The sequence below is a fragment of the Ailuropoda melanoleuca genome, chromosome 1, assembly GCF_002007445.2.
Source record: "Ailuropoda melanoleuca isolate Jingjing chromosome 1, ASM200744v2, whole genome shotgun sequence".
In the NCBI taxonomy this organism is placed as follows: domain Eukaryota; kingdom Metazoa; phylum Chordata; class Mammalia; order Carnivora; family Ursidae; genus Ailuropoda; species Ailuropoda melanoleuca.
In genome coordinates, this window is record NC_048218.1 from 206,400,726 (window position 1) to 206,412,169 (window position 11,444).

At 53.6% G+C, this 11,444-nt stretch overlaps 1 protein-coding gene across 7 annotated transcripts in view; it reads right to left on the bottom strand.

The window, feature by feature from the left end:
• The window catches only part of KCNH2 (potassium voltage-gated channel subfamily H member 2), a 46,006-nt gene that overhangs the window by 32,111 nt on the left and 2,451 nt on the right, over positions 1 to 11,444 (bottom strand). Inside the window, exon 1 of one of the 7 annotated variants that reach the window (XM_034639545.1) lies at positions 9,590 to 9,608. The exons of 5 other annotated variants lie outside the window; for them this stretch is intronic. The gene's annotated coding sequence lies outside the window, so the exon portion shown is untranslated. Of the gene's footprint in view, positions 1 to 8,756; positions 8,902 to 9,589; positions 9,609 to 11,444 lie in introns of those variants that run through there. One more of the 7 variants, XM_034639533.1, reaches the window with a different exon arrangement.

Consider the following 11,444-nt stretch of genomic DNA (forward strand, 5'->3'; position numbering starts at 1 on the left):
CCGCGCGCCCGCAGCACCGCCCTCTCCCCCCCACACCCCGCGCGCCCGCCCTTCCCATTGGCTGAGCGGCGCCAAGGGCTCCCCCACCCCAGCCCCTCGCTCAGCCCTGGAGCCCCCGGGACTGGCGCGTTCCTAAGAGGGGGAAGGGCCCCTAGGTAGGGGAACAGTGAGGACAGGTGCCACGACTGGCCTTGAGAAAGCCAGGGAGGGGACTAGGGGTTCCACCCCCACCCCCAACTGGAAGGGCTGAAGAACCTGACTTGGAGTGGTCTGGTCCCTTAATGCCCTGGTCTCCCACCACTCTAAGCACCGGCTGGGTACGCACAACATGCGCTCGAAGCCTGCTGTAGGTGAAACGGGCGAGACCTGGGTCCTAGGAGGATGAGCCCAGGGTCAGGGGAGAACCGCGAAATGTGAAGGGCAAGATCATCTGGAGGCCCCGGATGGGGTGCGATTTGAAATAAGGATGGGTGAGACTTAGGAAGGGCATGCACCCTGAGCAGGGGCGACCTCCCAACACACACACACACACACACACACACACACACACACACCCCTCTCCGGGGTTATTCGGGGGCCCTCCTGCACAGAGAAGTAACATTCTGACACGAGCTGCGGCCTCCTAGCTGCGGGATCAAAGATAGGCCCCTGAGCGCGAGGTTCCAGCCTGGGGATCCCCTTGTGCGAGTGGCCCGCCCTCCCTCCCTCTGCAGCGCGGGCCGGCCTTACAGGCCCAATCCGCGGCGGGCTCGGGGCCCTGCGGCGCTGCGGCGCCCAGCCCCTCGGAAAACCCTGGCCTAGCCGCAGGCCCCTCCCCCCCGGCCAGCTGGCTCGCTCCAGCTGCAGCTCCCTTATTTAGGCAAGGAGGCCTGAGGATGCTCAAGGGCAGGCAGGGTGTCTGCCCGCCGCCTGCCCACCGCCTGCTTGGGTCTGAGTGAGGGTCTCTGGGGCGCAGTGTCCCCGGCCTGAGCAGCCAGGCCGGGCCCTGCGAAGGCCAGGGCAGGGAGGCGGAGTGTTGACAGCTGAGCTGACCGGTGGGGAGGCAGCTGAGCGGCCAGCCGGCCAGCCGTAGGTCCCCTCCCCTGCAGCCCAGATCTGAGACCCTTCTAGATGGATGGGGCCATGTGGGGGCCCCTGAGGGCTTGCAGCTGCCTCTGTCCTTGGAGCAAGGGGGTGGGTCTTGTCACCGGGGAGAACCATCATGGGAAGTAGGGGGAGGGGAGGAACAAAGGGCAAAGAAGGAAGCAGAGTCTGGAAGGAGAAAGGCCCAGAGGAAGAGGTCTTGGTGAGACCACCCTACCCAGACTCTCACCTTCCACCCAGGAACAAAAAGATGCAAACATTGGGGCCAGATGGGGCCATTGGCCAGCAGATGACACCTCTTTTTTATTTGCTGGTGGGTGGGCAGTGACTCAGGGAGGCAGCCAGTGGGAGAGAAGGAGGTGGCTCTAGCAGCTGATGCTAAAAAAGACCAGAGGCTCTTGCCTGTACAGTCATCCCCTCGGCCCTCTCCACCTCCCTCCGGCAGCTTCCTCACTCCAAGATGCCCCGGGCCTTCCATAGCAGGACTCCCCTTCTTTAGTGACCTGGTATCAGGCACATCAACCCATCTGGGTCCTGCCCAGCCCCTCCCCACCCCATGACCACTCCTGCATGCTGGTTGCCTGCCCTAAGATCAGGATGATTTCAGTTTGAGTTGGGTGTCTTCCCCTTCAGGCTGGGGGTTGGAGAGAGCGGGGCAGGGCCTGCAGCATGGACAGGCACAAGGAGACAGGACATGGAGGGGGGACATCTGCAGCCTTCTCTTCTCTCCAGAATAAGGCCGAAGGGAAGGGAGTTGGTCAGCTGTCCTGGCCAGCTGTCCACGCTGTGGTACCATGTTCCCAGGACAGGCCTCTGCTCTTATCCCATGGGAGGATGAAGAAATCAGAGGGACCCTTGATCCTCCCAAAAGAGAAGAGACCAGACACAGAGTAGCCCTCCTCCTGTGTATAGAAGCAGGTGAGAAGAGAGCTATTCCCTCAGGCTAAGGAGAGGCAAATCTCTGTCTCTCTTTCTCCCTCTCTCTCTCTCTCTCTCTCTCTCTCTCTCTCTCACACACACACACACACACACACACACACGCACTCACTCAGAAGTCAAGCCAAATGCAGGTTTCTGACTTCCTGGAGATTGAGAGGAGGGCCTGAAGGCAGTTTCACTGAGCCACCCCACAGCCAAGGATGAGGAAGAGAGGCTGTGACATGGGGGTGAGGTATCTCCCCCCAAGACATCCTTCTTGGGGCCACAGGTACCAGGGACCAAGAGGAAAAGGGCAACAGAGAAGCTGATGGAGAGTAGCTCCCCCACCCTGTTAACCATCTTCCCACCTCCATTACCCCCAGATCAAAGAGCAAGAGGAAAGTGCCCAACCTTAAAACCTAAAGCAACCAGAATCCACCCACCCCACTTCAAGCTCACAGAGCCATTTGCAAGGACATTCCAGGGAAGAGCTCTCTCCCCCAGCCTGTCTGTAACTGAGGGAAGGGAGAGGCTGTATTGACAGCAAGACAAGTAAGCTCCTCCCAGCTCCCAGAAAGAGACAGTTTAGGGAGAAAAGTCTGTGGGGAAAACATCCTGCCCACCCCACTCTCTGCTCCTGCTCAGTTTGAGGGAGTCAAGCCAGAACATCCTGGAAGGAAATGAGAAATTGAAGCCTGTGCTTGCTTAGTGGACCCCCAAGGAGCAGGCCAGGCAAGACACAGCCAAAATAGGGCCCAGGAGAGCAAGTGACAATCACAGGGGACTGGGAAACAGTTCCAGTCAGATGGGTGCAGAAAAGACATCTTATGGCAGAATGGTTCCTTAGAACCCCCTGGGCGGTAGAACACAGTACAGCCCTTGCCATGTAAGGGGAAGCTTGGGCTGCACAGGGTGGGGCTTACTTTTCTGTGCAACTGAGTCCTGAGAAGGGGGATGTTTTCAGATATGAACTGGGGTTGGAAGAAAGTAAGATCAAAGCAGCAGCATGTTGCGCCCCCAGAAGCAGGGACTCAGGGCTTGCTGAAAGCAAGGAAGGAAGGGAAGGGAGGACAGAGCAGGGAGGGCAACCCCCTCAGACCTCTAGCCCAGAGCCAGAGCTCCCTGAAGTCACTGCCATCTGCAGGCCCCCCAGCAGCAAAATCCTGTCAACCCCCAGCCCATAATCAAGGTCTCTGGCAACCTGCTACCCACTGTTGGTGGGACTTCTTCCCTGCCGTGGTGATAGCAAAAGAAGCAAGTAAGATGCTAGACACCAGGATTCAAGAGCCCTGACTTCTAATTCCAGTTCTTCTATCAGTCACATCAACACACATTTACTGGGGGCTTCCTGTGTGCCAGTCTCTGTGTGCCGGACCCCATGGGGGGTGAGGACAGAAGGGATAAGCCAGGATCCCTCCTCCAGGGATCCACAGTCTACTGAGGCTTGAGAAAGGTGGAGAACAGAAAGAAACGGTGTAGTCTGCATTAAGTGTTGTGGGGTTATTACCAGGAGGTGTTATTTACTTTCAACTGGAAGAGTCTGGGGGGGCCCTGCAAGGGGAGGAGATTTCAGAGCAGGTGTCTGAAGGTCGAAATGGGACGGGACAGAAGCATGGCAGGCAGAAGGGGGACAACAATGAGCAAAGGCATCGAGACTGCAGAATGAAGATCAGGTCTGGGGACCCAACAGTTTGGTGTGGTGCCACTGGAGCGATAAGCTAGAGCCCCTAGTAGACGACAGTGGAGTATGGATTTTATTGTGTGTGAAGAGAAACAGTGGTGGCAGCTGAAGCATACTGTCCACAAATACAGAAATCATATTTGTTTTTGCATAGATCCTAGCAGAGAGTCAGTATCTAGTAAAGGTCTGTTGAATGAATGAAATGTGCATAATAGTTTGGAGAAACTGAGGCAAAAATGAGGTGTTTTGATTACTTATGGCTTCATGAGAGCCATCCCAACCCCCAGTGACTTAAGTCAATGATAGTATTTATTTTGGCCATGTCCCTGTCATTTGGGCAAGTTCAGCCAGGACCATTTGTGTCTATGCCACTCATCTCAGGACCGAAAAGTTCATTCACTCCCGTCTGGTGGTTGATGTTGGCTGTCAGCTTGGACTGGGGCCAGAACACCAACAAGCCTTTTCTTGCAGCTATCCTAGCTTCCTCCTAGCATGGTGGCTGGGTTGAAGGGCAAGTGTCCCAAGAGAGGTCCAGGCAACAGCTGTACCACCTTTAATAACATAGCCTCAAAAGTCACAGAAAATAACGTCTGCCATAATCATGGCCCATCAGATTCAAAGAGAGGAACAAAGACCTTCACTTCTCAATGTAGGAGTGTCACTGACTTAAGATTAAGACAAGTGCAATGGTATCTATTGGCACAATAGATATATATTGGCATCTTGGAAAAATATAATCTGCCCCAGCAAGATGTGTGGTAGTCCAGGAGGGGGATGTCAAAGACTTGAACCAGGTCAAAAAAAAAAGACCCACTGTCAGAGGTCAGAGGTGACGGAAAGGGGCCTGTGTGTTGTGTAACTTTAGGAGGGTCACTAAATCTCACTTTCCTTACCTGTAAAATGAGGAGACCACACAAGTGGATCTCCGAGATCCCTTTCAGCCCCAATAGTGAATGATTCCCTTAATTCTACACAACCACATTCCCCACCCATTCGTTTTCCCTCAGTACCCATCTCCACCTCCTTCTCCAGCTCCTGCCTCTGCCCTCTGGCCCGGGTGACCTTGAGGACGATGATGAGTCCACAGAGAGCACCCTGGTCCATCCTACATATTTATTTCAGACCAAAAATAAGTGGAGTGGGTGACCCAGAAGTGTAGGTGAGAACACCCTCAGACCCATCAGTCTGCCACTGCAGCCTGCTGTGTGCTCATCACCGTAGGTCTCCTGAAAGCAAACAGCATATGGCACAGACTCCACCTGCAAGGGGTTCATAATTTAACTGGGGAGAACTAATGAGTATGAATGTCATGAAAACAATCTGGGGTGCCCCTGTGCTGCTGACAGTAGGTTCGGGGAGTTCAGAGGAGGGAGGGCTCTGAGTGGGTTAGGGCAGCCAGGAGGGCTTCCTGGGAAGGCTGGGTCCTCCTGGACAGGCAGGGTTTTCTTGGACACAGAAGGAGGGAGTGAACATTTTCATTAAGCAAAGTCCCAACAAGAGTCAGATGTGGAGTCCTCCCACTGATCTATTGACCCCAAACCACAAACAAGGGAGGTCAGTTTAAATTTCCTCTGCTGAGAACTCAACAGCCATCTGTCCATATGCATGATTTAAGGATGGAGCTCAGCCTCCTCAGACACAAGCAGAGGCTTCAGTGAGGCTCCAGAACTTAGCGAATAGTAGAAGTTCCAGAATTATGATATAAGAGGCACTGATGGGGAGAGAGAACCTGATTGTAAAGGGAGGACCAGAGCACTTGTCTAGAGGCTGAATTTGCATATGTTCCTTAGAATAAGTATTTACTAAGCACCTACTATGTACCTGACACTGGTCTAGGATATAGTTGTTGCTGCTGCTGTTGTTGTTTTTTTAAAATAATGCCCTCAGGGTTTGCAGAACAAGTGCACTGTTTGACATAGACTGGGGGGTTATTTTTGGGTGTTCTGAAGGACTAAAAAAATATTAAGGAGCAAATCACGGTTTGGTGCCACCCTGCCAGGGAAGATGGCCAGGCAGGAGATCCCAAGCTCTCTTGGCTGCTCAGGTCCAGCAGGGCCAGAGCTCTGTCTCTGTCCAAGGTGCTGAAAGCCTTCCATGCCTGGCTGGCCAAGAAACCAGGGAGGGCAGCTCAGGTGAACAAGAGAGGGGCCATCCTCCCAGCACAGTGAATTATACAGTCACCCCCAAATATGAAAATGCATCTGTAACTGGACAGTAGCTCCAGGAGGCAGCATATGGTGAAGCAAGAGCTGGCTTTGCCAATTGGTGCTGCGAAGCCTCAGGTCTCACTTCCATATGCCCAGAAAGTGCCTTCCTCCCTCACTCCCACCCAAGTCATCAAGGAAAAGATATGAATCCTCCCCTGAACTTTATATTTGAAATTCCTTGGCTTTTCCTTGAGGGTTTGTGTTGCTTTATGAAGTATTAGAGCCAGAAGGGAACACTTCCATATTTGAGATGAGAAAACAGATTCAGAGCAGTGCAGATCCTTCCTCAAGTTTGTGCCAGAGGTTGGAAACAGAGCTGTACAAGAGGCAGCTCTCCTCATTCTTAGTTAAGTGATTTCCCACCCCACACACCAGACCAGACCAGGGATTATATACCACATATAACAAGAGCTGAAAGAAATCAGGAATTAGGGGCGCCTGGGTGGCTCAGTCTGTTAAGCATCTGCCTTCAGCTTAGGTCATGATCTCAGGGTCCTGGAATCAAGCCCCATGTTGGGCTCCCTGCTCAGAGCCTGCTTCTCCCTCTTGCTCTGCCTCTCCCCTCTGCTTGTTCTCTCTCAAATAAATAAATAAAATGAAAAGAAAGAAAGAAAGAAAGAAAGAAAGAAAGAAAGAAAGAAAGAAAGAAGGAAGGATTTCAAGGTGTGTGTGAGAGTGAGAGAAGATACAAGACCCAGAGAATTCTAGATACGGAGGTGGCTATGTCAGCTCTCCAGAACTATTCCCTGTTCATTCTGCTAAACTCATCAGGCAGAATTCAGAGCCTCCCCCAGTTTGGGAGGGAGAATGAGCATGGGAATGCTAACCCCAAACTAGCTCCACATCCTAGAGGGTAGCGGGTAGCCATCCCATCCCATGAATCATCAACCAACATGAAGGACCAGAAAAGAGAACTCAGGTCCAACCAGGTCTTCCACTCCATCATCTTCACAATCTGCTCAAGAATAATTATCCATCACTCTTTATGGGCCCCATGCTGTAAGAGAGCCTTAGAGAAATACAGGACATACAATCCAGCCTCTGGACCTTGAAAAGTTTGCACTTAGTTGGGAAGAAAAAATGCTCACATGTGAATAGATAATATATTGCAGGGGCTAAATAAAATGAAAGGCAGCCAACAAGAGATGTCACATGGTCCTAGATCCCAAGTGGCAAGAAGTGGTGCAAACCATAAATGCTTTGACTTCAGAGTAGGAAAAGATTGTTTTAAGGCTGGAAAGGGAAGGGAAGGCTTTACAACGCAGGGTTTAAGGAAAATTTGGCTGAGTGGTCAGGACACTTCATCTCTGTCCCTCCGGATAATAGCAGTCCAGAGTGGGGCCTTCTTGTAGGAAAATAGAGCTGGTGAGGGTGTGAAGGTGATAGCAGAAGCCAATTATGTGCAGGGGCCCAGAACGTCCAAGAAGAGAGGATTCAATTTTTCTCCCCTAAAAAAGAAAGAGCTCAGGCACTCCCTCTTCTGGATGTGCGAGGTAGAACAGCATCTAAATCTGGCTCCTACAGGCACTGAGGTTGGCCAGTTCCTACAGCAGCCTAGGCTGGAATTTAGGAAGCCAGAGAACAGAATGGGAACCCCACGAAAGGCCTGCATCATCATCAATAGCAAATATACCAGGAACATCTAGTTTGCTGGTCACTGGGATTCAAAGGTCTTATAATCCAATTGGGAAGGCAGGAAGACAACACAATGGCTAAAGGTCTGTCGAGATTTGGGATCAGGGTCTCTGTATTTCACAAATCAATCTCTAGGATCTATAGGCTTCTCCTCTCACCCTGGGTTGGAGAGAGGGCCTGGTCCCTCCCCAGGGCACCTGAGAGGCAGGTGGAAAAGGTTCTGCCCAGCCAGTCCTCATGATAGTTGCTATGGCTGGGAACACTTGATGCTCAAAGCCCCAGTTCCCAAGAGACCCAGCACCACAGCAACCACACCAGGAAACTGGGCCAGGCTGAAGGACTGGAGGAGAGAAGAGGGGAGGCAGGAGGGGGCAAGGGGGCAGGCCTGTCAGACTGATCCCTGACAACTGTGGCCTTCTATGAGGAGCCCCCATGACCTGAGTCAGCGGCCCCCATGATCATCATTTGGGAGACCTCAGCTTGACCCTAAAAACTCCCCATTTTCACTCTGGATCCCAGGAACAAAGGGCAATTTCAAGTCCCCGTGGGTGAGAAAACATTCATATCCATCCTGATGTACTTAGTCCAAATTAGCTTTGAAGGGACAGGAACCAGAAGAGGAGGCAGGTCAAAGAGGGAGCTCCAGGAAACGCTGCCCAAGGGCACATGCATGTTCACTCCTATCTACACACACTCACACACATCCATACACATGCTCCTACTTACAAACACAGACACGCACACGCACACAGGCATGGGCACAAAATCTGCTCAGGGCTGTGGCTCAGCAGAAAGAATCTAAACCTCCAGGAGAATCAAGGCCTGGAGATACCCAGGTCTCTCTCAGGAAGTTAGTGCGAACTCCCCAGGAGCCCCCAAAGGCTGACAGTCACTGGTCACTCAGGGCAAGGTCTCAGGATTCTCAGAGGTCTCTCTGCCCCCTGACTTTCCTACCAGTCTGAAAGCCAGGGGACAGAAGAGTAGCCACAGCAGGGTCAACATGCCCTCAGGAGCCCCCTGTGGGACAGGGGCGGCAGCTACAAGCTCTAGAGTGAGGCCCCTGCTCTCCTTCCCACAACTCCCCAGCAGCTGCTGTCACTACCTCCTTCCTCAGGAGCCACGCCACCTGATCTCACGCCTCTGGCTGTGCTGCACATGGCTCCCAGTGCCTTCAAGTCACCCTACCTGGTATGGACTGTGCAGAAGCAGGGGGGTTTCCCCAGAGAACATACCCTGTTCTCCTGGAGTGGGCTGGTCCCAGAATCATCATCAGCGCCTTCAGGCTTATGCAAATGAACCACTTCAGGGTCCCAGAGGATTAATGTGGACCCCCAGCCCAGCTGGGCCCAGAGGCACATGCCACTGGGCCCTTGCTCATTCTGGGTATCATTGTCTAGGGACGCCTGAGCCCAGGCCTTTGCTCCAACCTCTTCTCTTTAGCTCTCTGCTGCCCTCACGTGGTTTTCTCAAGAAGGGTTGGGGCTGCATGATGGCTCCCCAGTGCCAGCTCAGGAGCCCCTTTTAGAAAGGCAACATCTCCCACTGCCTGAGTCCTAAATACCCCAGACCCTGCACAAAGCCTTTCCCGAAATATCCAGCTCCACCTTGCAATCGGGAAGCTGAGCAAACCTCTCTGTTCCCAACCCAACCTCCCAGCACAGCATGAGTTACATCAGACGAAGGCTCCTAAACTAAAGAAGGGCTGCTCCCCTCCCTCCGCTGGCTTCCCCCCCTTCTCTTGCCTCCTTCCCCCTCAGCTCTCCACCCAGGCCTTGCCAGCAGGCAGGAAGGAAGCTGCTCATAGTGGGGAGGGTGGGGCACTTCCAGCTCACACTGAACAACTCTGGGTTGGGCTATAAAGAGTCAGGGCCTTCCGCTCCTGTCACCCACCACCCGTCACCCTCCACAGCCCCCACAGTCCCACACACCCCCTTCAAGGCCAGAGCCTTCCCTCCCCCCAAGATCAGGGCATCCCGTCTCAAACCCTGCCCAGGGCTCTGCTCTGTAGGGAAGGCAGGAACAAGATCTGCCTCCTAGAGGAGGAGCCATGGGCCTGGCTACTTACCCACAGAAGGGCCTGTCACCTGCACTGACCAGGGTAGGTGGGGATGGGGTCTGGACCAGCCTTCCCAATGGCAGAGAACACAGCCACTGCCAGAGACCCAGGAGCTGGGCTCCCAAACAGATTCTCTCCAAAGACCTTCCAGCTTGAAATCCCACAATTCAAAACTAAAATTGCTTTCCTCAGTGGAACTTCAAGTCTGCAGGTCTTGAAAATTTTGTCTTTTCAGAAATGACTCTTCAAAGTGAGGTCGCTAATAAGACCAGTGGGCCACTGAGCCGCATAAGCCTAAACGCCCTAGTAGGGATGACTGACAAAGAACAAAGTGGAGAGAGACAAGCCTGGGCAGAGCCTTGCTGAGGAAAGAGAAAGGCCCCATCTCCCCATCTGAAAGATTCGGGAAGGCCAGAGTCCCTCAGTGGAAGTTAGGACACCCGGGCCAATGCTGGCCACAGCCCCAGGAAAAGTGGGAGAAGAAAAGCTTCCCTGTAGTGAAAGCCAAGCCTTTCTCTGTCTCTCCTTTGACTCTTTCTCCTCTTCCTAAACCCTCTGCCATGCCTCCCTCAACAACAATAGAGCCACCAGTGCCACTGTGTTGAACTGTCCCCAGTCTCCTTGTGGCCAGAAAATGTCCCATCTTGGACACCTCAGCCTTCACCAGACTGACCTTCTAGTTCTGTTCGCCCAAAGCTGTGCAGCCTCTCAGCTGACTCCTTTCTCAGGGGCCCCTCTCCACTGCCTCCAGAACACAGCTTCCAGCCCTAGGTGGCTGCGCACATTTGAGCGAAACAAGTTCACGAAGCGTGTACCTGGTGCCACGCACTCAGGCCCAGCAGGGTCCCGAAGGAGAGGAAGCTGGTCTGCATCTCCCAGAGCACACACTCTCACTTGGGACATAAATCAAAGGCACAGACAACCTGCCCAAGAACCAGCCCTGAGAGGAACCCGAGCAAGTGATATTGCCAGGGCCTGGTGGCCGGGGGACAAAGCATGGCCCGGAGAGCCCAGAGCAGGTCTCACAGAGGAAACACACTGGAGCTGTGTGTTGGTCAGGTCCTCCAGGAAGCTCACCAAGAAGGAGCTGGAAGCATAAGAGACTGATTGGGGGTGGTGTCTGTGAAAGATAATGGGGAGGCAGGGGAAGCCTCCAGAACAGGAGGCAGGTCTGTTAGCTATGGAAAGAGAGAAGGAAGAAGAATCAGCCAGGAAGAGGCTCAGACCACAGCAAGCTCTGAGAAGTTCTCTGACAGGCCAACAGGGGCTTGGCATCAAGACTGGCCACAGAGGAGTGCGAGCTGGGCAGAAATGGCGAGCCCATGGACCTCCCACAGCTCAGACTCTAAAGCTTCCAGGGAAGCACATGGCCTTGAACCCTGGGCAAATTCCAAAGGCAGGCAGTTCCTGCAGCAGGTTCTCTCTGGAAGGGAGACCTGGGCAGGTTACCTCCAGAGATGCCAGGGCTGAGCCATGAGGAAGGGGAAGAAAGATTCTCTTTAGTCCGAGGGCAAAGGGTGAGGTCAAGGGACAGCACAGGTAAGGGCCTGAAAACTGTCTGGGGATCCATGAGGAAGCCCATTTGTCCAGAACAGAAGGTGGTGCGAGGGCTGGGCCAGGGTGGTGCTGGGCCTTAGCCTTGGGTCAAAGGTTTCAGGGAGGGCCGGGGCAAGAGGTAAGCTCTGCTTTTGAGATGATTCTGGAGCGGTGTGAAGCGCAGAAGGGAGGGGAGGCTCCAAGGTCAGGAGACCACAGGGAGTGGCTTCGGTAAATGGTGCCCGCAAGTACTCCTGAGGGCTCAGCATCTGATACTTGTTGTCACCTTCTCCCCGAGGAGCCCAGCCACTGCTCCACAACCTGGAGT